This window comes from Lissotriton helveticus, chromosome 5_1, assembly GCF_964261635.1.
Source record: "Lissotriton helveticus chromosome 5_1, aLisHel1.1, whole genome shotgun sequence".
Taxonomy (NCBI): Eukaryota; Metazoa; Chordata; class Amphibia; order Caudata; family Salamandridae; genus Lissotriton; species Lissotriton helveticus.
Window position 1 is genome coordinate 1,465,832,329 of NC_136065.1, and position 22,342 is coordinate 1,465,854,670.

Here is a 22,342-nt window from a genome sequence, read left to right on the forward strand (position 1 = left end):
GAGCGCTTTAAATGAGAATATGGTTACAACAGAACAGTGTTACATAGTTATATTAGTTTCTAGAGCATAACATAGCATGGAGAAAGACAATGTTAAATAAATACATCCATTGCTAGAGCATAAGATAACATAGAAAACAAGTCCTAAGGAGCATAGATGGTAGAGGGGGAAAAGTAAAGGGTTTGGAATACATATCAAGTCAGGTAGACTGGTCATGGAGAAGAGTACTTCAGTGGATACCAGTACCATGGATAGTCGTGTAACTGCTAGCCCTGGCCTCTTTTTTTGTGATCTAATGTAGCCACAGGGGCAGGCTCAAGTCAAGGATTGTGATATCCAGTGAGGCAAATACTTCAATTACTAAATGATATTTCCGTTGATGGCACCGTAAAGATGACCACCCAAGGCACAGGTGCTCCGCTGCCCTTTAAGGGCCAGTGTAATTCAAGAAGGAACGTCCGTTAGTGCACGTTTCTAAATCTTCTGTGTGTGCCGATGTAAGCATACCCAGCAGCAAAGGTAGATAGCAGTCTTCTGGTACCACTGATCTTCCCAAAGACTAGGTGTTCTCCTGAGTGCTCACTGCAGTTTTTCGTGAGTGCATGTAGTGGTCCAGCAGTGGCACCCAGTGGGCACTCAGCTGTTCCTCCATGTTTTCTAATGGGTGTCTATGTACGTCATGCCGTGCACCAGTGTGCTCCGATGTCCCCTCCATATTGATACACGAGACTCTTGCAGCAAGGTGTGTGTGGCTCTGTGTGTTTGTGTGGCTCTGTGTGTGTGTCTCTGTGTGTGTGTGGCTCTGTGTGTGTGTGGGTAGCTTTTATTGTAGGTGGCTCTATGTGTGGGTGGCTCTGTCTGTGTGAGGGTGGCTGTGTGTGTGTGTGTAGGTGGCTTTGTGTGTGCGTGGCGCTGTGAATGACTGTGTGGGTGGCTCTGTGGGTGTGGCTTTGTGGGGTGGCTCTGTATGTGTGTGTGGGTGGCTTTGTGTGTGTGGCTCTGTGTGTGGGTGCAAATGCAATAGGTCTCGCATTTGCGAGAGATTAAGCTATTGGCATTGTAAATGACAATGCCATTTATTTATATGTTTTAAAAACAAAAGCATAAATAAAAATAATGTCATGAGCAATGCCAATAGCTCTAACTTTAACAGTGCCGATACTATTGCATTGTAAATGCTTGTTATACCCTGGTACAATCCTTATGGAAGGTGGGAGAAGCAGTGGGTTTGAAGTGCATGGAATTTCCTGACTCCCCTGCCCTGGCTCTAATCTGGAGAAAATGTTCAGGTTGTAAGTAGGATTGTCCTCAGCTCCGCCTCCCATGCTTCCAGCAGATGGCCTTTTAAGGCACATCCAATCCCTCTATAGTGTGACTATCTGGGAGGAGTTCACACAGTTTAACTGTCAGTTACACCCAGTCATGTGTCCCAAGTCAGGCTCATGGCACAAAAGGGCTAGGAACAGAAAAATGCAGCCTTCTAAAAGATGAATGGATTTGGGGGTGAATGTTTGACATTCTTCAGCATTCTGTCCATCACTTGTTCTTTTTGCTTTTGTCACCCCAAGTGGGGCGAGTATGCCCAGAAGTGGGTCCAGTGCTCACTATGCCACTGGATTCAAGCTAGCCTGGCTGATATGGGTTGATACCCCAAAACTGGTCCCAGGATGCTTGTTTCCAGTTTAGGGAGGGCCTGACAGTTTGGGCTGGACTGTTCCCATGGGGAGCAGGGTCAAGACTGATTTGCATATGGCTGGGTTTAAACTGGAATGGCATCGTAGGCAAAATAAACTATGGATTTAGGCTCAGATATGTGTATGCTGGGGAGAATGTTTGACATTGTTCAACATTCCATCCATTCAATTTTGTTTTTTTTGCTTTTTTTACCCTGAGTGCGACGGGTATGCCCAGACCTGAGTGCCATGCTCACCATGCCACTAGATTCAAGCTAGCCTGGCTGATGAGGGGTGATGCCCTAAAAACAGTCCCAGGATGCTTGTTTCCAGTCCAAGGAGGACCTGGTCTGGCAGTTTGGGATGGACTGTTCCCAAGGGGAGCCTGGTCATTACTGATTTGCGTACAGCTGAGTTTCAACTGGAATGGCATGGAGGGGGGAAAAACAATGGATTTGGGTTTGAATGTTTGACATTGCTCAGCATTCCGTCCATCAGCTGTTCTTTTTGCAGCCTTCTAAAAAAGGCATTTTCAAAATTGTAATCAACAACCCAACTTCATCATTAAATAGGGTTTTTCATTACCAATCCAAAGACACCAAACATAAAAATTGCTAACTGCTCCCAATTATAAATTACAGCTTATTAAATGTAACAGGAAATCTCCAATGTTATCCTATGAGAGAGCTAGTCCTCACATTAGTGAAAAAGAAACATAGGAGTTTTTCACTGCCAGGATTAGACAGCACCCTGCCCCTATAAGATACCGAGGGCCTACCTTAAGGGTGGCATATATGTAATAAAAGGGGATCTTAAGGCTTGTCAAAGAGGTTTTAATGCCAAGTAAACATGGCAGTTTAAAACTGCATTCAGGCTACAGTGGCGGTCATGGGTCATGTCTTAAGATGCTACCTAAATTGGAGGCACATTAAGTGCTGCAGGCCCACTGGTAGCATTTAATATATAGGCCCTGGGCATGTGATATACCACTCAATAAGGGATCGATAAGTACATTAAATGTGCCAATTGGGTATAAGCTAATTTAACCATGTTTTAATGGAGTGAGGACAAGCACTTTAGCATGGATTAGTGGTGATCAAGTGAACAGAGTCCTAAGGCTAACAAAATAAGTTCATAAATGTGGAAAAGGAGAGGTAAACAGTTTGGGGGTAGACCGCCCAAACACTGACAGGTCTAATAGGAGGAGTTGGACCTGCCAACCTTTGGGTAGACTTCCCCCAAACTTTTTGCCTTACTCCTCCATATTTTTCTGATCTCATTTTTGTTGACCTTAGGACTTTTTGTACTTTACCACTGCAAACCAGGGCTAAAGTGTGTGCTCACTTCTCAAAACATGGTAGCTTTGGCTTATCCCCGATTGGCATATTTATTTTACTGATAAGTTCCTAATAAAGTGATTCTGTAAGTGCCCAGGGCCTGTAAATGAAATGCTACGAGTGGGCCTGCAGCACTGATTGTGCCATTCACTAAGCCCGACACTTTTTAATCCATATGTCACGCCATTGGCATCGATTATCAAAAACGCTGGATTTTTCATGGCCTCTTCTGCTGACGAAACCCAAATTGTGGTGTCTCTGACCAACAGGGGAAATAGTAGTGATATGGCCTTTAGCTCATGCATGGAAAAGGTGAGCAATTGGATGGATAATAATTGTCTAAAGGTGAATGCCTCAAAGACTGAGGTGATCATCTTCAGCAACAAACCCTCTCTTTGGACACCAGATTGGTGGCCGCCTAAGCTTGACACACTGCCTACGCCATCGACCAAGGTAAAGAACCTGGGAGTTGTGCTGGACAGAGAGTTAAAACTTAAAGAGCAAGTAAAACAAATAACATCAGTTTCTTTTTGCTACATTAGCATGTTAAGAAAGATCAAAAAGTATCTACCTCCTGACCTTTTAAAAACAGTGACTATGGCATTGGTCCTCACACGGATAGACTACTGTAATGGTCTCTATCTTAACCTGGCATCAGGCCTCCTGAACAGACTCCAGATTCGGCAAAATGTGCCAGCCCGCTTCATTTTTAAAATACCTAAACATGAATCAGCAAAAGAAGCCATCAGAAAACTACACTGGTTGCCAGTCAGACAAAGGTGCAAGTTTAAAGCTCTTTGACTGGCATTTAAGTCATTGCACGGCCTTGGGCCACATCGGCTCATTAAAGGGTTTAAATGGTATATTCCAGTAAGAACACTGTGCTCATGCCAAGCCAGGAATATGATGGTCCCCCTATTTTAAAAAAGCACATGGGGGGGAAGAAGTATTTACAGCGTAACAGCAATGCTCTAGAATAGCCTGCCACTCTCTCTAAAAACAACCACCACCCTTCCCAGTTTCAGGAAATCACTAAAAACATGGCTTTTACACAGGATAAATAAAAAGTTCTCCTGCTTACATTTAATTAAATGCTCACCCTGCTGACCTTTCTGATCAGAATTCTATAGCGCCAACATGCCTCTGGGCATTAGTTTGCTCTTTATTAATTTGGTTCACATTACATTACATTACTTAAGCAGCCCTTTAAACATGTCTCAGGCCTACGTCTCCCGTCGTATAACATTGGAGTTACCTTATTACATTTAATAAGCTGTAACTTCGACATTGGAACAGGTCAGCAGTTCATGTTTGGTGTCTTTAGAATTGTATTGAAAATTCCTATCTCATGGTAAAGTCAGATTTTCAATTACAATTCTGAAAATTCCACTTCTAGAAAGTTGGCATTTTTCTGCCTTATCAATTTAGGGCCCCATTAGGATGGTGGGCGGAGTTTGTCCGCCGCTATTCTGACGTAAAACGGACCGCGCGCTTAAGGACGGCGGTTCCGTGGGGGCCATTAGGGTGCTCCCGCCACACTGGGGCGCATCTCGCATTTTTAACATTGCGGCGGGCGGTGCAGAAAGGCCGCCATAATGCTAAAAATGCACATTGCGCACTTCAATGCACAATGTGACAGGCACCGTGCGGTGCCTGCCACATTGTACAGTGAAGTGAAGTACAGTGAAGTGCCCCCCTCACCCTCCCGGAGTCCCTGTAGTCCCAATAGGCTTGGTGCTATCCTGACAAGAAATACAATGGAGAAGCAGGCCTAATTGTGAACTCATCTTCCAGTGATATGGTAGGCATTCTTTGAACCACAGATTGGATCTGGGCACAGCCCTCAATTCTGTCCTGTCAAGGAGAAAACTACCTCTCACACACAGGGCCCTTTGTCCACTGTCTTGGAGCTATGCACATCTCACCACAGCGGAACCATAAGTAGTTATGTGACAGTTGAACACAGGCAAAAAAGTAATTTGGTTTTAGGCAGGAATAAGACAACTTTCTAAAAATATATTTTCCTAATTAGTATTGTAAAGTCTGACCTTAACATTACATCGATTTTTAAATAACTATTAATGTGATCATTGGAAATATTTTTCTAGCTGATGTTAAACTGTAGTTACTACTTATTAAGTGTAATACTGTAAATGACTGTTAACCCATGGGAGAGCCAGCCTTCCCAGGACACGTAAAGCATTAACAATACATTTCCTACTGTTAAATACCATGCACCCTGCCTCATGGGCATTTAAGGCATAGATTAGGCATGACTGGTAGGTATTAAAAAGGAAAGTTTAGGCATGTCAAAAGAGTTATGTTGACAGGGTGAAATGGAAGTTTAAAATTGCACATCCAGGCTGCAGTGGAGGTCCCCGGCACATATTTTTACAGAGCTACTTTAGTGGGACACAATGAGTGCTGCACGCTACTGGCAGCATTTAATTTACAGGTCCTTTTACATGTAGCACTGTGAGAAAGTGGATTATTAGTTGAAGTGGATTGTAATGCACCACAAGAAATAAGGGCACTTTTCTTGTTAGTTCCAGTACTCGTTGCTATGGCACAGAGCAGATAGGCTTAGCTAATTAAATTGTGTACACCATTTAGAAGTATTAAAACAGTTAAAAAGCCAAACATGCAATTCAAATCACACTTCAACTTATGAAAATAGAGAATAATTAAATTAACAAAATGACTCCAAAATGACAAAAATTTTAAAGGGGATCCTGAGATATGTTTATTAAATGTTTTAAATCAAACTAGTGCCATAAACTACAAAGCGGCAACCTCAGGCAACTGGTTGAGCTGGAATGGGACAAGGGTAAGGTTTGAGGGCAACCGTGATGAAGCCCAGTTTGGAAATAAGGAGCAGATTAGTCCTAGTCATAGGGTTTCATCCCGACTTTGAAATTTTCTGAGAAGGTAGAGTCTTCAGTGGGGCAAAGCAGTAGACTAGATCTGAAGATAGTCTCATCGACAACGAGTTGATGGAGCACGAGGTCTCAGTGGAGTCTTCAATGAAGGCAGTAAAGCTACGAGCCTGAAAAGTCCAGAGCTCCTCCCCAGGAAGTCATCAATGCCAATAGGAGGCTGCTCAGAATTGGATCTTGCGAAGCTTTCTGCTTTCGGAATTAGATTCTTCTATGTAACTGTCACCTAAGATGATTTAATGAAGTTAAATGCTGCTTGGCATCTGGCCTGGTGAATCAGATTAGTTGCTGAAAAGTAAAATGTAGCGGGAGCTTCAGAGAATTCAAGCCCACCGGCAATGCCCCTCAGTGCTGGCAGGTTTGCCCATGTCCCACAACAGTTCTTGAGGCAAAAAGTTAGCAAGAGGATTTAGGTCTCAGGTTTTAGGTTTAGTCCAGAACAGTACAGTCTGACAGCAGTCAATGGTTACAGGCCCTCAGAAACAGCACTTTGGGGGGCTTACTCCAACAGACACCACCAGCAGGGTGCAATGCAGGTCCACTTAAAACTAATGAGTGGGGATGCTTTGTGGAAGTGGGCTTCTTGTAGCTTTTGTGTCCTTGTAGCTTTACAGAGGTCAGCCAACTGACCGTTGGGGTCCACTTCCTGTCATTGGTGTATGTGGGTGCAGGTCCTGGTACTGCTTGATCTCTCTGCAGCTTTTGACACCGTTGACCATGGTATACTGGTCGATCGTGTCAGAGATGCAGGGATCCAGGGACTAGGCCTGGGTTGGAACAGCTCCTTCTTAGAAAACCACCCCCAGTCAGTTTGCATTGCTCAGTTTAAGGCTCCCAAAATGAGGACTACATGTGGAGTCCCACAGGGCTCTTCACTTACCCCTCTCATATTCAACCTCTATCTCCTCCCACTGATTCGGGCCTTGAAAGAGAGGAAAGTCTGCACTTTCAACCACGCTGATGACTTTCAACTAATATTCTCCATCAGCAACTCCCCCCGACTCGGTCCGTGATTTTCAGTCCTCCATGCTATTTATTAGAGGGTGGATGATTAGCAATCACCTGAAACTCATTCCGATCAAACTGATCTAGTCCTAACAGGGGGTACACACAACCCTTTGGGGCCCACACTTTTGGCCAAAGGAGCTGGGCCAATCCCCCTCCCCATCTGCCTCAGCTAAAAGCTTTGGAATAACAATAAACCGTGACCTCACCATGAAGTCCCAAATTGGGTCAGTGATATCTACCTGCTTTTTCCGGATGAGGAAAATGAGAAAGATCAGAAGATTTCTCACAGGAAGCTTTGATCCAGATGGTTCTTGCCACGGTTATGTTCCATGTCGACTACGCAAATTCCCTATACTTTGGCATCCCACTATACCTAACCAAACATCTGCACTTGGTACAGAACCAAGCAGCGAGACAGATTTTTCAGTAACCTAGGCAACATCATAACACCCCCCTTATTAGGAAGCTGCACTGGCTCCCTATCACACAGCAAGGTAGGCTGTCTCATCTTTAAATCTCTGAATGGAAGGAGCCCTAAATTTGTAGATAGCCTCCTACATAGGCACTTACCTATGCACAACCTGTGTTCAGCCCACAAGCACCTTCTGTCAACTTCCTCCTTCAAACTAAAGCACCAGGGTGGTGCTAGGTTGGCCATCCTAGCTCCAAGACTTTGGAACTGACTCCCCTCTGAAGTCCGATCCTGTCCTGACTTCCTCAGCTTCAGGAGGCTCCTCAAGACCTGGCAGTTTAGACAAGCTTACGAGTAATCCCTAGGGCTCCGGTACCTCTCAGAGTAGTGCCATGAAACCAATCCAGTGTATGTGCACTTTACAAAATATTTTAACATAACATCTTGCCCTTCAGGTTCTCCTCACAGGTCTCAACATCAGGTGTATCCTTCTTCTGTCTTCCACAGGTCCAGTAGTTTTCTGAAGAAGGTACCCAAGAGTGCCACAATCATACCTGTTAGCTTCTGGGTAGGAGCGACACCGGACCACTTCCTAACCATTATGGAAAAAGGGGAAACATAGTTTACAACGCGGGGATTACATCGCGATGCCATTACATCGTGGTTTTTACAACGCAAGTCGTTACAACGACTTGCACTGGATGGCACTCTAGGACAAGGAATAGTATAATTTACTATCCAACACATTCCCTACTGTACGTAGACTGGAGTCGGAGTACTAAATTATACTACTCCTTAGAGCAGCTTCCTCCAACGCAAATCGTTAAAACGACCTGCGTTGTAAAAACCGCAATGTAAGGTACCGCGTTGTAAATGTAAGCGTTGTAACATCATACATCTGGGAAAAAGTTCAGAGAGGTAGCTCTACCCGCTTTGCTGCACCTCCTGTGTGCCTTACTCCAAACAATACCACAGTGCCCCTCTCTACCTAACTCTAACATGCAGAACCTTTCCTCCCTTGTGCAGAGCTCCCGTACCCATCCCAGAGGTGTGGCCAAATAAATGAGCAAATCCTTCCCTGTAGTCACTCAAAACTAGTCCCAGGAACAGCATCTGGGACCAGCTTCTCTCCTTTTGGCTGGCTGGAAAGATTAAAGGGAGGCAGGCCCAGGAACTCAGTGACAGGATAGGTGTCCTTTGAAGATATCAGCTATGCAGGGAGCTTGGAGAAGGTCATCCTCTCTCCCTAACTCTAACATGCAGAACCTTTCCTCCCTTGTGCAAAGCTCCTGTACCCATCCCAGGGGTGTGGCCAAATAAATGAGCAAATCCTTCCCTGTAGTCACTCAAAACTAGTCCCAGGAACAGCATCTGGGACCAGCTTCTCTCCTTTTGGCTGGCTGGAAAGACAAAAGGGAGGCAGGCCCAGGAACTCAGTGACAGGCTAGGCGTCCTTTGAAGATATCAGCTATGCAGGGAGCTTGGAGAAGGTCATCCTCTCTCCCATACCCAAGGTCTTTGTCTCAGCTCTGTGGGCCAATTTATAGCTTGTCAAACACAAATTCTGCACTTGGAAGATAGTTTTTTTTTCTTTCATTTTTTTTTTTTTATTTACATTGTTTTATTTTGTCCTCATATATGCCACCAGAAAATGTATGCTCTAGATGGGATCTTTCAGAGCCTTTTGCACATATAAATTTAGATTCCGCCCCTGGATTATGTGCGCAGCTTACCGAAATCGCCCAGAGGTAGGCTGTCTCCTTGTCCAACTCCCTATTACCGTATTACCAGGGAGGACCGGACCACAAACCTCTGGCATAATCATTGGACTATTGATTATTTTTTCGACCAGTCTTTTAGCACGGACCAGATCTTATTGGCCCTCTCTCCACCACACAACCTATCTGACTTGGCAGTCATCATAATAATTTTCAAACAATCAGCAAATCTTGGGGGGCCTTCGACTTCCACTCTCTACAGATTTCCCTCCTGGCAATGACTACAACATAGAATACGAACTGTGTGACTGGACTGTTCATTAAGTATCCCTGCGGAAGGCCAAAAAAAATCAGCCTGGAGGAACAGGTAATTGGTATTAGTAAAACCTCCTCCAGGAAATCACATACATGTCCCCAATACCTGGTAATTTCCTGGCACTCCATAAAGATGTGCAGATCGTCTGCAGCCGAAGAATTAAACCTCGGGCAGAGATCATTTTCAGCGGATATCTTACACAGTTTGGCAGGGGTCCAATAAACCCTATAAGCGGTGAATAGGTGGTTTCTTGTACGATTGGCTGGTTTTATTATCTTTTGTGAAATAGTAAATGAGTCAACCCAAACTTTCTGTATCTCCTCACTATTCTCTTTTATAGAATTGCCCCAAAGATTTGCTATATCAGAATCCAAACAATCTTTTGCAGTCACCAGAGTATTGTACTAGAAGGCAACCTCCCGTTTCCAGCTTCCCCACTCTGCTAATAAAGTCTGGAGACCGGGTCCCTCAACCTCTCCCCAACACTGACTTCCCCACCATGATGACAATTGATAGTATTTAAATCTTGCGAGGGACCGACCCGTTAAGTTAAATAAAGATTCCTAATCCAAGAGTTGAGTGTTAACACAAAGGTCCCCCCACTTTCCCATGCCTGCTTCCCTCAATGGTTGTGCCAGTCTGTCTAACAAGCAATCCGGGGTACCCGGGGAATCCCAGATTGGGGCATGTGTGTTATAGTAGGGGATCCCCAGGGTCTTCCGCATATGCAGCCAAATTTTGAGTGCCGTCTGTAAAATCTTCAAGCGAACATTTTTGAAAAATTTTTGGTCCCCACATTTATATAGAAAAAATTTGAGACCTTGGGGCTGGTCCGATAGCATCGCCTGGAAAAGTCGGCCGTGTGAGGAGGAGTCAAACTTATTAGCCAGCATTTTTTCTTTATTAATTTTATATCCGGATACCCTGCCAAAATCTTCAGCTAATATATAAGAACCTAGGAATAGCCTCTATAGGGTTAGCAGTATAGAGGAGGAGATCATCTGCATACAAGGATGTTTTAAGTTCCAAATCCCCCATTCTAAAAGGTATGATGACAGAATCCGATCTCAGGGAGCAGATAAAAGGCTCAATATATACATCGAACAGGAGAGGAGACAGGGGGCAACCCTGCATCGTTCCTCTGGAGATGTTAAACCAGTCTGTCAGACCCCCATTAACCAATACCTTGGCCCAAGGACTCCTGTACAGGGCTTTAACTCCCTCTATAAAGGTAGAGGGGAACCCAAAACGAGTCATAGTCTCCCATAAAAACACCCCGTTTACTTGGTCAAATGCTTTAGCAGCGTCTATCGCGACAAAGGTGAGCGGTAGACCTTTATCCTGAGCTAAATCAATTGCCCCGATCACTTGGAACGTAAGCTCGTTGAGCTGCCTACCTGGTATAAACCCTCTCTGGTCAGGGTGGATAATAGACTAAATTACCTTAGCTAGTCTGGTTGTTAGAATTCCCGAGAATATCTTCAAGTCGGAATTTAAGAGAGAGATAGGTCTGTACGACTCCTTATTAGGTTGTATAATTACGGCAATCGTAGCCTCCAGCCAAGAAGTGGGAACTTCACCTCCCTCTAGGAAGATTTTATTGAAGAGTGTCAAAAGGCCAGGCAGAATTTCCTCCAGATTGTCCGCATACACCTCTGTTGGCAAGCCGTCAGGGCCAGCAGCTTTCCCTTGACTCATCTTCCTCACCTGCACCCGTATCTCTCCTTCTGAGATCTCACTAGCCAACCCAATCTTGTCTGCTTCACACAATTGTGGCAAGTCCCTTAGTCCTAACCAAGCCTCCATCTCCTCAACTCCACAACAACTAAACTCTTGATATAATCCCCTCATGAACCCCCTTGCTTCTTCCCTAATTTTCTCCTCTTCCGACAACAATGCCCCTGAATCCCGCTGGATTAATGAGTCGATAATATTCCTACTCCGCTCTGATCTTGCCTTCCAGGCCAAGAGAGCACCACACTTCTCTCCATATTCAAAATGTTTTAAGTCTGCTAACCTCCCAACTATCCATAATTATTTTATCACCCCTCGCTTTAAATCCTGACTGTAATTCCAGGAGTTCTTTTTCCAGCCTCGGAATATTGTCCCTATCCCCTGTGGCTGCTGCCTGTAGTTGTAATTCTTTCTGCTTAATAGTATCCAGGTCATCAGTATCTTTTTTCTTAGTTGGTCTCCTTCTCTGGGTCATCTGTGAACTAATTATACCTCTCAAATAAGCCTTGAAAGTTTCCCACACCAGTTGCTCTGTGCCAGTGCCTATGTTAAAACGAAAAAACTCATAATACTTTCCCTAGGTTTAAGGTTACTTTCTGCATCCAACAAAAGTGTTCTGTCCAAGGTCCATCTGACCTCAATGGGGCTAGCCCTTAACTTAATTACTAGTTCCACCACTGAGTGGCCGGACAGACCTATTGGAATATGAGATACAGACACTACATCCGGGATTATAGCCCGATCTACCAAAAAATAATCAATTCTGGTGTACTGTTTATATTTCTTGCTATAGAAAGAATATTCTCTGACATCTCCATATTTGGCTCTCCACACATCCTGTAAATTAAAGTCCCTCATTATATTCCTAAGAGCTGAAAAAGAATTCTTCGGGACACAGTATTTCACTCTAGAAGTACGATCTAACTGCTTATGGAAAACTAAATTAAAATCTCCCCCCAATATCACCGGAGCAGTATGTTGTAATAATATACCCCCTAATTTCAAAAGAAAGCTGGAATTATCCTCATTGGGACCATAATATACCGCACATGTGTACGTAGAGCTGCCTATGGAGAGGACTGCCACCAACCATCTGCCAGACTGATCAGTGTCCCATTTCAAGACTTTAATCCCCTTCTTTGCTCTAACAATGATGGCTACACCCCTTGAAATACCCTTTTGCCTAGAACATAGTACCTCTTGAACCCAACCTAATTTTCCAAAAACTTGTTCACACAGTTTATTCTCTAAATGCGTCTCCTGTAGTAAATACACATAGGCCTCGGTCTTTTTTAAATATTCACAGACCCTAGATTGTTTTCTTCTGCCCCCTAACCCATTAAGGTTCCAGGAGAGGAGTTTATTACTAATACTGACAGCCATATCTGAACTTAAACCGAAGCACACCCACCTTCCAGAGCTCCAACCAACAACCTAGCAATTTTGCAAGATATGAGGACATTTTATAATTTTCACCCACTCCCCCTTGACCCCTCCCAAACCCTCCCCCAGGGAACCCACCCATCGACCAGGCACTGTTCTCACCTATGTGGAGCCCCCTACTCCCTCGGCACCCGCGGCGGTGCAACTGTTTATTGTTTTAATTTTGCGGAGTCAAAAACCATTTTTTGTTTCCTTCTTCTCCCCTTTTTTTCCCTTTACTATTCCCCTTATTCATTTTTTTCTACCCTTTTTCTCTCTTCCCTTTACCCCCCATGAGTCCTTATTTCAAACCTAATAGAATACCAGTGAGGAAAAAAATAAATAATATATACACTTATGGCCCCCTCTTTTTTTTTATATATATTTTTCCAGTTTATTTCCCCTATAACTCTCACCCAGTATCCATCCACCTGTTTAAGTCTTCATCTAATAGCTTGAACATATAACTATTTCCTCATCTTAGCCAAAAGTTCGTCAACTTCCTCCGGGTAATTACAATTGTGCATTTTATTTTTCCACATCACCTTTAGGAGAGCTGGGAATTTCATATGGACTTGCGCCTCCAATGACCTAAGTTCTGGCATCCTCGAACCTAGTTCCCAATGTCTCTGGGCTGTCCGGCCTCCTATATCAGATCTTATTTGATACGGATTGGCTCTGTAGTGGAGGGTGGAACGTGTGAGACACCTACTTAGAATTAGTTCCTTAACACTATATGTCTGGAAGTTAACAAGAATCTTCCTAGGTGCCTTCCAGTCCGGGTGCAACCTAAAGGGGTCTCTATGCACCCTTTGAATCTCTGCCTCGAGATCAATGTCGGGTCGATCCTTCAGAACCCCGCCCCGTAGTTAGTTACACACAAACCCCTTGATATCCACCACTTCCTCCCCCTCCGGAATTTTCAGAATTCTCAGATTGTTCCTTCTGGTCTGAATCTCCAACCTCTCCATGTCCATCAATAAAGACCGGTTCTGTGCCTTTAAAGTAACGATATCCTTGGAGTTCTCCAATGCGGATTCCGATAGCATAGAGACCTCACTCTCAAGTACACTGGTCCGGGTACATATGTCCTCTAACTTAGTTTCCAATACGTCAAATCTGTCATGCAGACCCCTTTGGTTGGCCTCAGAGACTTCGAACTTGCTCATTAAATCTTGTCTCAATGCTTGAAATAAAAGACTAATCCTGTCCCCCTCTAATTCGATACCAGCTGAACATCTTGGCTGCTCAGAAACAGGACTGCCCTGAGACATCCACTGGGCCTGTGTCGGAGCTTGAGCATGAACCAGAACCTGTGCCGGAGCCTGAACTACGGCCAGGGACTGAGACTGAAATTGGGACTGTGCTAGAAGAGACTGTGGCGCCTGAGTCTTAGTTAGGCAGATTACCTTTTGTAAAATATCGGTTACAAATCTGATTCTATTGGATTTGGACTAAATGTTTGTATGAAACAGGGTTATTGGTGGTGGTCATGAAACAACCGCAATCCTTCTCAGGGAGGCCCATGTAAGTCACAAAATTAACCTGCCACCATAGGTCCTCAAGAGTAAGGCACTCCATGTGCGCCTTGCAGAACTGCTCCCTGGTGGGACCCCCTTTTTTCTGCCAATTGGTCATCTCCGATAGGTTCCCCAGGGTGGCAATGCACTCTCCTGTATGTTCTGGGATGTCCCCTGCATGCTTAGTCTCCTCCTGGACCATTGGAGTTTCAGAAGTGGGTTTCCCATGCTCCTTGCCCTTCCTCTTTTTGGCAGGTACCTGTGCCATTCTTCAAGACTCCAGGTCCTCCTAACTAACCCCCAGGTGGCCTTGGACCATGCGGTCAGGCACACTCACTCAGGAAACCCTGAAATCTCCATGTGCAACATGAGTTCCACTTCCTTACAGTTGGTGTGCTCCAGGTCATTGCCAAGCAAACAATCCACAGGCATGGTTGGACTCATAGCTACCTTTTAAGGAACCAGAGACCTCTCCCCAATTAAAGGCAACCTGGATAGTGGCTCACCTGGTTGTCACCTGTTACAACCTGGTGGACCACATTAAGAACTAGTTGCTCTTAGAGCACAGCTGAAACCCCATGATTAAAAACTGGCTACTCTGTCTCTCGGAGCCTGAACCCTCCTCCCATTGTTGGTGATCTACCGCCTGTACTTCCATAACAACCTTGAACAATCTCTTCCCCCAGCACAACTCTGGTAGTTCCTGTGGTAAGCCCACCAGTGGAGACTGCTTCCTATTGAGGCAGATGGCATCCCCCTTTCTGTGCCTGAACTGGTAAAACTCATCATATCACTTGAACTGGAAACAGCCCATGGTTTTCTTCCCATTAAACCCTTCCTTTTAATGTTCTGAGTTGGATTGTGCTTCTTTTCCCTGAAAACAACTTTGGGGCCTTCAGAGAACTTCTTTTGGTTTTCCCTGTTCACCTCCTTCTTCTGCTGTTGGTGACCAAGTCCACCTATATTGTGGTTCTCTCAGGTACCGTCTATGATACCCTGGTACTAATCGAGAGGTTAGCCTCCGTTGCCAGTTCCCTAGGCATAGAAGAAATTTGGAGGTAGTAAGGTGTTGGCTCAGATCTGCAAAGCAATTACTGAATATGTGTGATGCCATACATAGAAATCAACTCAGGACCGGTGAGGCAATATTTCGCTGTCCCTGAACTTTAAGAGGGCTTTCTCTGGGGTAACACCAAACCTGACAAGAGCTTTCTCATCATGTCAGCCTTTTCTAGGCCCATTATAATGTATTTCCCTTTGTATTGTATATGATTCAAGAGACTAGCCCCAACTATCCTCTGGGACACTGTGCATGAATAAAGCTACCTTAAAGGCCTTCAAACACTTGTCCTTGTTCCTCCCCACCTCAAATCTAGGCTTCAGGTCTTTGGGGATGACAACCCTTTTACCTCTCCCTGGCACATCTGTGTCAGTATCACCATTGTCACTGGACTATGTGACCTGTCTTGCCTTCAGATACACCACTTGCTGGCTCATCCTATGTGCCATCAGTGCTTTCTTCTCCTCTAGATCCAGCCTTATGTCCTCTAATTCTCTCTCAGCTGCTACTCTAATCTTGTCTGCAGGCAGAGTTAAGTTAGCTATCTGCAGTTTCAGGGCCCTCTCAGCTTTCCTCTCCTCCAATTTTGATGGTTACAGGCTGGTGGAGGAGGCACAGTTCCTAGCCACAGTCAATGATGGTGCACCTCTCCCGGGAGGCACCTTTCTCTCCTCTTCTGACAACTCTGGGTCTGGGTACATGGCTCAGGCATTTCATCTTCTTCCTCCTATTCACCCTCATTCCCCTCCAGATCATCTTCTTGACCTTGTGTGGTAGGTTTATCATATGAGTTTCCCACCAAGAGATTCTCACCTGATGGCTTGAAGTTATTTAATCAGTTCTGTATTCCTAATCTTGTTCCTGGTCCAAGGTGTGGCTTTTACAGGATGAGCTCCAAGAGGGTTTATGAACAGTCCTCAGTCAGTCACAATGCAGATAGTACTTCAACAGCAGTTGTCTTCTTATCTTTTCAAATTTCAGATGCACTTTGTAAGTGCTTGGAGCAGTATTTTAGAAGTTTTCCTGTTTGGCGATCCTGCAGGGTTACCCAGATTTTTTTGCCTCTTTTTAACTCTATTTTTGTTTATAACTCTGAGCTATTTACCCTTTCTCACTAGTGGTAAAGCTCTTGTGCTATCCCCAATAAACATGGTAAAATTAGTTTGATGTCACATTTAAATTTCTCTGAGTTCCTAATATATACCCTGGGCCTGTACATTAAATGTTATTAGTGGGCTGCTACACTCATTGGCCCACCCCCTAAAGTAGTACTGTAAGGCATGTTTCCAGGCCTGCCTCCACATCCTGCATATGCTGTTTTAAACTGCCATTTCTCCCTGGCAAAATAAACCTGTTTCCAGGCTTATATCGTCTTTTTTACTAAATAAAAGTCACCAGTAAGGTAGGCCCTAAAAACTCATAAGGGGGGTCATGGTTTTTAAAAAAGTAGGATATGCAGGATCGAAGCGAGACAGGAAATAGATCTGGGTGCCCAAATAAAAGTGACCCCCCCATTATTAAGTAAACATTGTTTTAAAGCAGCCCATGTTCACAAATTGGGCAGTTTTGAACTTGTAAAGGGATGCTCTACAAGTCTCTTTCAAGGTATGGGAGTCTGAATGCATTTGGATTTAGTGCAGGCAATGTTTGCTTTAATATCAGGGAGATCAACAGTAGAAACCAGTCCAGAAGATCATAAACAGGCCCACGTAAAGCCAAATACCTGGCCCACACACTGCCCTGGTAGACTAGCCTCTTGAGCAATGTCTAATAACCCTACAAGCCAGCCTGACCCCGAGGACATGTATATTTTGTGTTTTACTTGGCCTTGTCTCAAAAGTTGTTTTTAACTGTGGTAATGCTGGCTCTCCATAGATTAACACTGGGTTACACTGTTACATTTAATAGGAGTGGCTAGAGAAATAGTTTAATAGCTCATTTGAATAGTAATTAAAAATCAAACTTAATGATAAGTGAGATTCTATATTACTATTTTGGACATAAAGGTTTTTTTAAAGTTGTCATTTTCCTGCCATAAAACCAAAAAGGCTTTGCTGCCACTTTTCAGCTGTCACCTGATCCCTGATGATTCCATGTGGTGATATGTGTATTTCTTCCAGACAGTGGGCAAATGGCACCAGGAGTGGGAAAGGGGAATCCTCCCTTGAGAGCATTGCCTTAGGGCTGTGCCCGAACCCTTCCTGAGGTTCAAAGGATGCCTTCATGTCGCTGCACTGACCGATGAAGCTCACACTTAGGCTTGTCTCTCCTTTGTCTCTCCGGTCAGGAGGGCACCAGATCAGCAGGGGTAGAAGAACTGACCAGAACTCGTTTAGGAGGTGAACAAAGGCTTGTCGTCCATCCACAGACTGGCACTGGGCATAAAAGTGGGCCCCTCGGACTGCTATTCAAAACACGCCTGGACCTGCAAAGAATCAGAAAGACTGCCCTTCTAACTGAAGTGTATGAAGGAAGACTAGGCCTGGTTGCCTTGAACATAGGACCCTAGAACTGACTCATAGGGTCAGATGACTGAACTTCTCTTTGAGTTACAGGGACACAATCAGAGGCCTATCTCTCTGTAACTGTCCAGATGATCAGTTTCAACTGCACCTGCCCTGGCCTCTGATCAAGTACTGATGGAGCGAGATAGAAAACAAAATTTTGTTTAAACTCGTGAAGTCACATTTCCATAACATGAGTAATAATATTAATGATTTGTGATATGCCGTGCTAATACAACTTAGATTAAACTTTACACATGGGGGGACTAATATGTGTGCTCATAAACGTGCATAATTGTTGCATCTTTTTGTTCGTGCAAAATAATAAAATAATTTATTGTTTTCGTTTTTGTCATTACTAACTGCTGCAAACTTAAAAGAAGCATGTGCTTGTTTTGCTTTTCCTTGTCTGTGTGATGTCATTTCTACTATTCTAGGTGCATATAAGTCTCATGGAGTAACGGAGACTGGTAGATATAAACGCTGCTTTATTTGTTTGCATTGGCTAGGTAACATTGATTAATCGGGTGGGTTAATTAATTAGTAAATCATGGGGTGGATACAGAATCTACATTATTTCTTACATTAATACTTTTCTTGTGTTTGTTTTATATTAGAAAACATAAGTTGTCTGCTTTTGGGCCTTGTCTGCCCGAACTACAAAATGCTGAATTTTACTTCTGCAAAAGTGCTGAGACGCCCATTCTGAAATAAATTGTTCGTCAAAAGCTGCGTTCACAAAGCAAAAACTGACGTGCTATCATCATTCTGTCGGACATGGCCAAGGTCGAAAAAGAACATTTTGTCAGTCCTTAACTTGGCATCCGCGGAAGTCAATTGGAAGTCAATGGACGCTGCGAGAATGACTTTATACAAATGTTGCAATCCTAGGAAGCTCCTGGTTGCACTCGGAAGGGACAATGGTCTCTAAGAAAAGTGACTTAATGGAAGTTTTGAAAAGTGGGTGACATGTCACTTGTCACTCTCAACCAATGGGACGTCGAAGATTTCTGAAAACTTTCCTTTGCGTAGTTTAGTTAGCGTAGAAAGGTATAAAAAGTCATGCCCCTAGGGATGGGCTGGCTGCTGCTTTCTGACTTTCCGATGAGGGTGAAGTGCTGACGGACTTTGCGTGGAGCACGTAAGAATCCTCAAAGAGCTTTACTTTAATTTCTATCTATTTAGTTCAGTTAGGGAATTAGGTTTTAGAAATGCTAAACTTTATATATTCACTTTAATTTTAATTCACTTGCTTAAATTGTATTTTACTCACGTTTTTTTTTACAAACATGCTTGCTTTATTGCTAATAAAATTCATTTATAAAACTATCAACTTATATACCATAATTTAGTAAATAAAATCTTACTTTTGACAAACAAGCTGGTCTTGGTTATTCAGGAGTGTAGGTTACTATTAGCTAGATCACGTCGCCAATGGTGGTAGTTTAAATGGTTAAGTTTTATTCTAATGACAATATTCTTTCCGCAGATGTATAAAATTGTATATAGTTTGTAGATAATGTGCATATAGATTTAATTTGACCACCTGATTCAGTAGGCCCAAAATATGTCAGGTTTATAAATGGGTCCAAATTTTAGTATAGAATTTTGTTTATAGGTTATGAAGTTGGGTAGCGTTGTTTATGATATATTTTCTATAGGCCGCTGGATCAATTCTCTGGTAGCAGAAATTGATGGTTGCTAAGGGTAACCAAGGTAATATGTTGGTTGCTAAGGGTTACTAAAGTATTATGGTATGGAAATAGGATCGATGTTTTAACACATGTTAAGTTAGTTTTTCGTGCTATCTGTAAGCTATACCGGTATAGATTGTGTGGCGAGAAATTAGTCACGCAAGCCATCTGTTCTGTTTGTAGTGATATCGCCGAGTATCACAAGAGGTATCGCCGTATACCATAGTGTTGTCGCCGAGCAGCACAGTTTTAGGGCTAGGTGTGAATCTTGTATAGTGAGGGTTTTCTAAGAAATTAAAGCAGCATGAGAATAGGGACAAAGCGCCTTCCATAAAACTCACTGTAATAATAATATTAGTTATATCCGAACTTGAGTGAAGGGTAAATTAACGTCGGTACATGATTATCTATAAACAGGTTAGAGTCCTGTACGGGTACATGTTTCATATCTATAAACAGGTGAGAGCCCTGTACGGATGACGTCGTTATTTTGCTAACGGTGCATGATTTCTATAAACAGGTGAAAGTCCTGTACGGATTTCATGTGTGTTTGAAATTAGGGAATTTTCAGTATGAAAGTGCGAGTTTGAATTGTATTTTATGTTCAAGTAGAACTCTTAGAACTTTCACTTCGCGGTGGGTTCAGAGCAAAGCGAGTTCATAATTATACGTGTTAGAAGGGTGGGGTAAGGTTACTCTACTAACAATTGGATATTATCCTTAGTGTGAATAGCGCCGTCTATTCCGAAGTGTGGATACTTGAATGTATGTAAACTATCCTAAATAGTGAAACGAACAGATGTTGTCTTTATAGTCATTGTTAAGAATTAATTTACACTGAAAAGTGTTCTTAAAATGGCGCTGTGAAAAGATTTTGTGAAGGAGGGGTAAGCGCCAGGAGTGAGAAACGAGAAACCGCAGCTGCTGTGTACGTCACAGAGCCGCGCTGGGATTGGGTGACCTACGTCACAGGCTACATTCTGATTGGCTCTTGAGTCTCTGACGACCTGTGAGCTGATTGGTCCTTTAGAAAAACTCCAATTTTATTGGTTGAGCAGAAAAGTGACGTAGCTCAACTGTCATTGGCTTGTTGGTGTGTTTCGCGCACGGATTGGTTGTTTTACGGAACATCCCGGAAATATTTTACGAACGATTTTGTGAATTAGATTTAACTCTTAAAAATGAGTTATCATTTTAAACATGTTGAGAAAAAGCCAACATTATTCCAGAAGTTTAAGAATTTATTTTCACCTGACAAGAAAATCGAAACGCGAGGTGGTAAACTACTTCATAAGTATAAAACACCTGCAGCGTATATGGAAGGTGAATATGGATATCATACTGTCTTATGGTTCGATAGTTGGAAACGCTATACTAAGAACGACGGTGTTTTAACTTGGCCTGATGATGGTTCATTTAATGTAAAAGTTTTAAGAAATTTACGAGAGAAAATTAATGCTCTTGTTCCGAAACCGAGACCAACTCAATTTGAAGCTTTAGTTGAGTGGGAAGATGAAATGTATCAGTTACAAAGAGAAGCTAGTGGAATTAAAAGACCTTCTAAAAATCCACCTTGGAGAAGAGAAACTCATGAAGATAGATTGCGAATGTGGAGACAGGGAAACATGAGTGAAGGATTGTATTTAATTCATGAAATGGTAATGGGTACTCCTACAGGGAAATCTATGGAAAGTGAATCTGAGGATGCAGTTATGGAAGAAATATATACAACTGCTAGAAAGAATCAGCCTTTGAGACCTCCTAGATCATGGTCTACTCCGGTGGTTTCTACTGAAACTTCACCGAGTGCACCTCCAATTAATGAAGCTCCTAAACTTTATCCAAATAATTGTGAAATCATTGAAACTCCTAGAAGACCAGAATTCGAGAATGCTCGAAATGAAGGTAGACATTTTACAATGGCTCCAAGAGCAAGAGAACCTCCAAAAGATTATACAAGAGAGGCAAGAAATGTTGAAGATGTTGATTATAATGAATATTTAAGATCTAAAGAAGAATTAATAAAAAGAATGACAAAAGGCATGGAAGCTGTGACAGTTCCAGTAACAATTGGTCCTGTTCAGCCTGTATTTGACCAAAAAGAAAATAACAAAACAGGATTAACTATTCCTTTAAATACAGAAATTCAAAAGGCTGCTGAAAAATTTTATTCAGACTTATCTGAAATAAACTCTTCTAAATCGAGAATGCCTGATTTAACCTTTAATGAGGATTTATCTCCAAAAACACCAATGGGTGCTATATCAGATATAGGGAGTCCTGAAGTCAGGGTAACCACACCAAAACTTGATGTGGCCAAATTAAAAGCGAATATTGAAGAATTAATAATTGGAACAATTGGTCCAGATAGTTTAAATTACTATCGAGATGATGAACTACTGTTCATTTGCAAAAGCATACAATGGAAAACAAAAAATAAATATGATCAACTAGAGGATCTAGCAGCTGAACTTGAAATTGATGTGAGCAAGCAAAAGAATTTTGCAAAGCATTACAGATTAGACTTCTCAGAAAGTGACATTGAGAGTTTGAACTCAATGGGAAGAATAGTACATATAAAAGATTTGATTGTCTATATCAAAAAGCTAGGAGAACTGAATAAATGGAGAGTAAAATGGACGAAAAAGAAGGAAGATGAAAGATTGGAAAAATTGTCAAAACAATTTCCAATGAGAGAAATTGCAGGTGGAGGATATGTTCATGTCCCTTGGTCGAGACAGGACATTCTGTTATTTACAAATGACTTTCCGAAATTGAGGGAGAAACCAGTTGAGTGGTACAGGCAAGTCGATAGATTTATCAAAGTGTCAAAAGTCCTGTGGATTGATTTAGATGGATTTTTTGATATTGTCGTTCCATCTGATCTTTGGACAGAATGTAAAATATCGATTAGTTGGCCAAAAACAGAACCTGAGCGAATTAAAGAAACAGGTGCTCCAAATCCACTTGTAATGGATTTTTATGAAAAAGTAATTGTTTGGATGAAA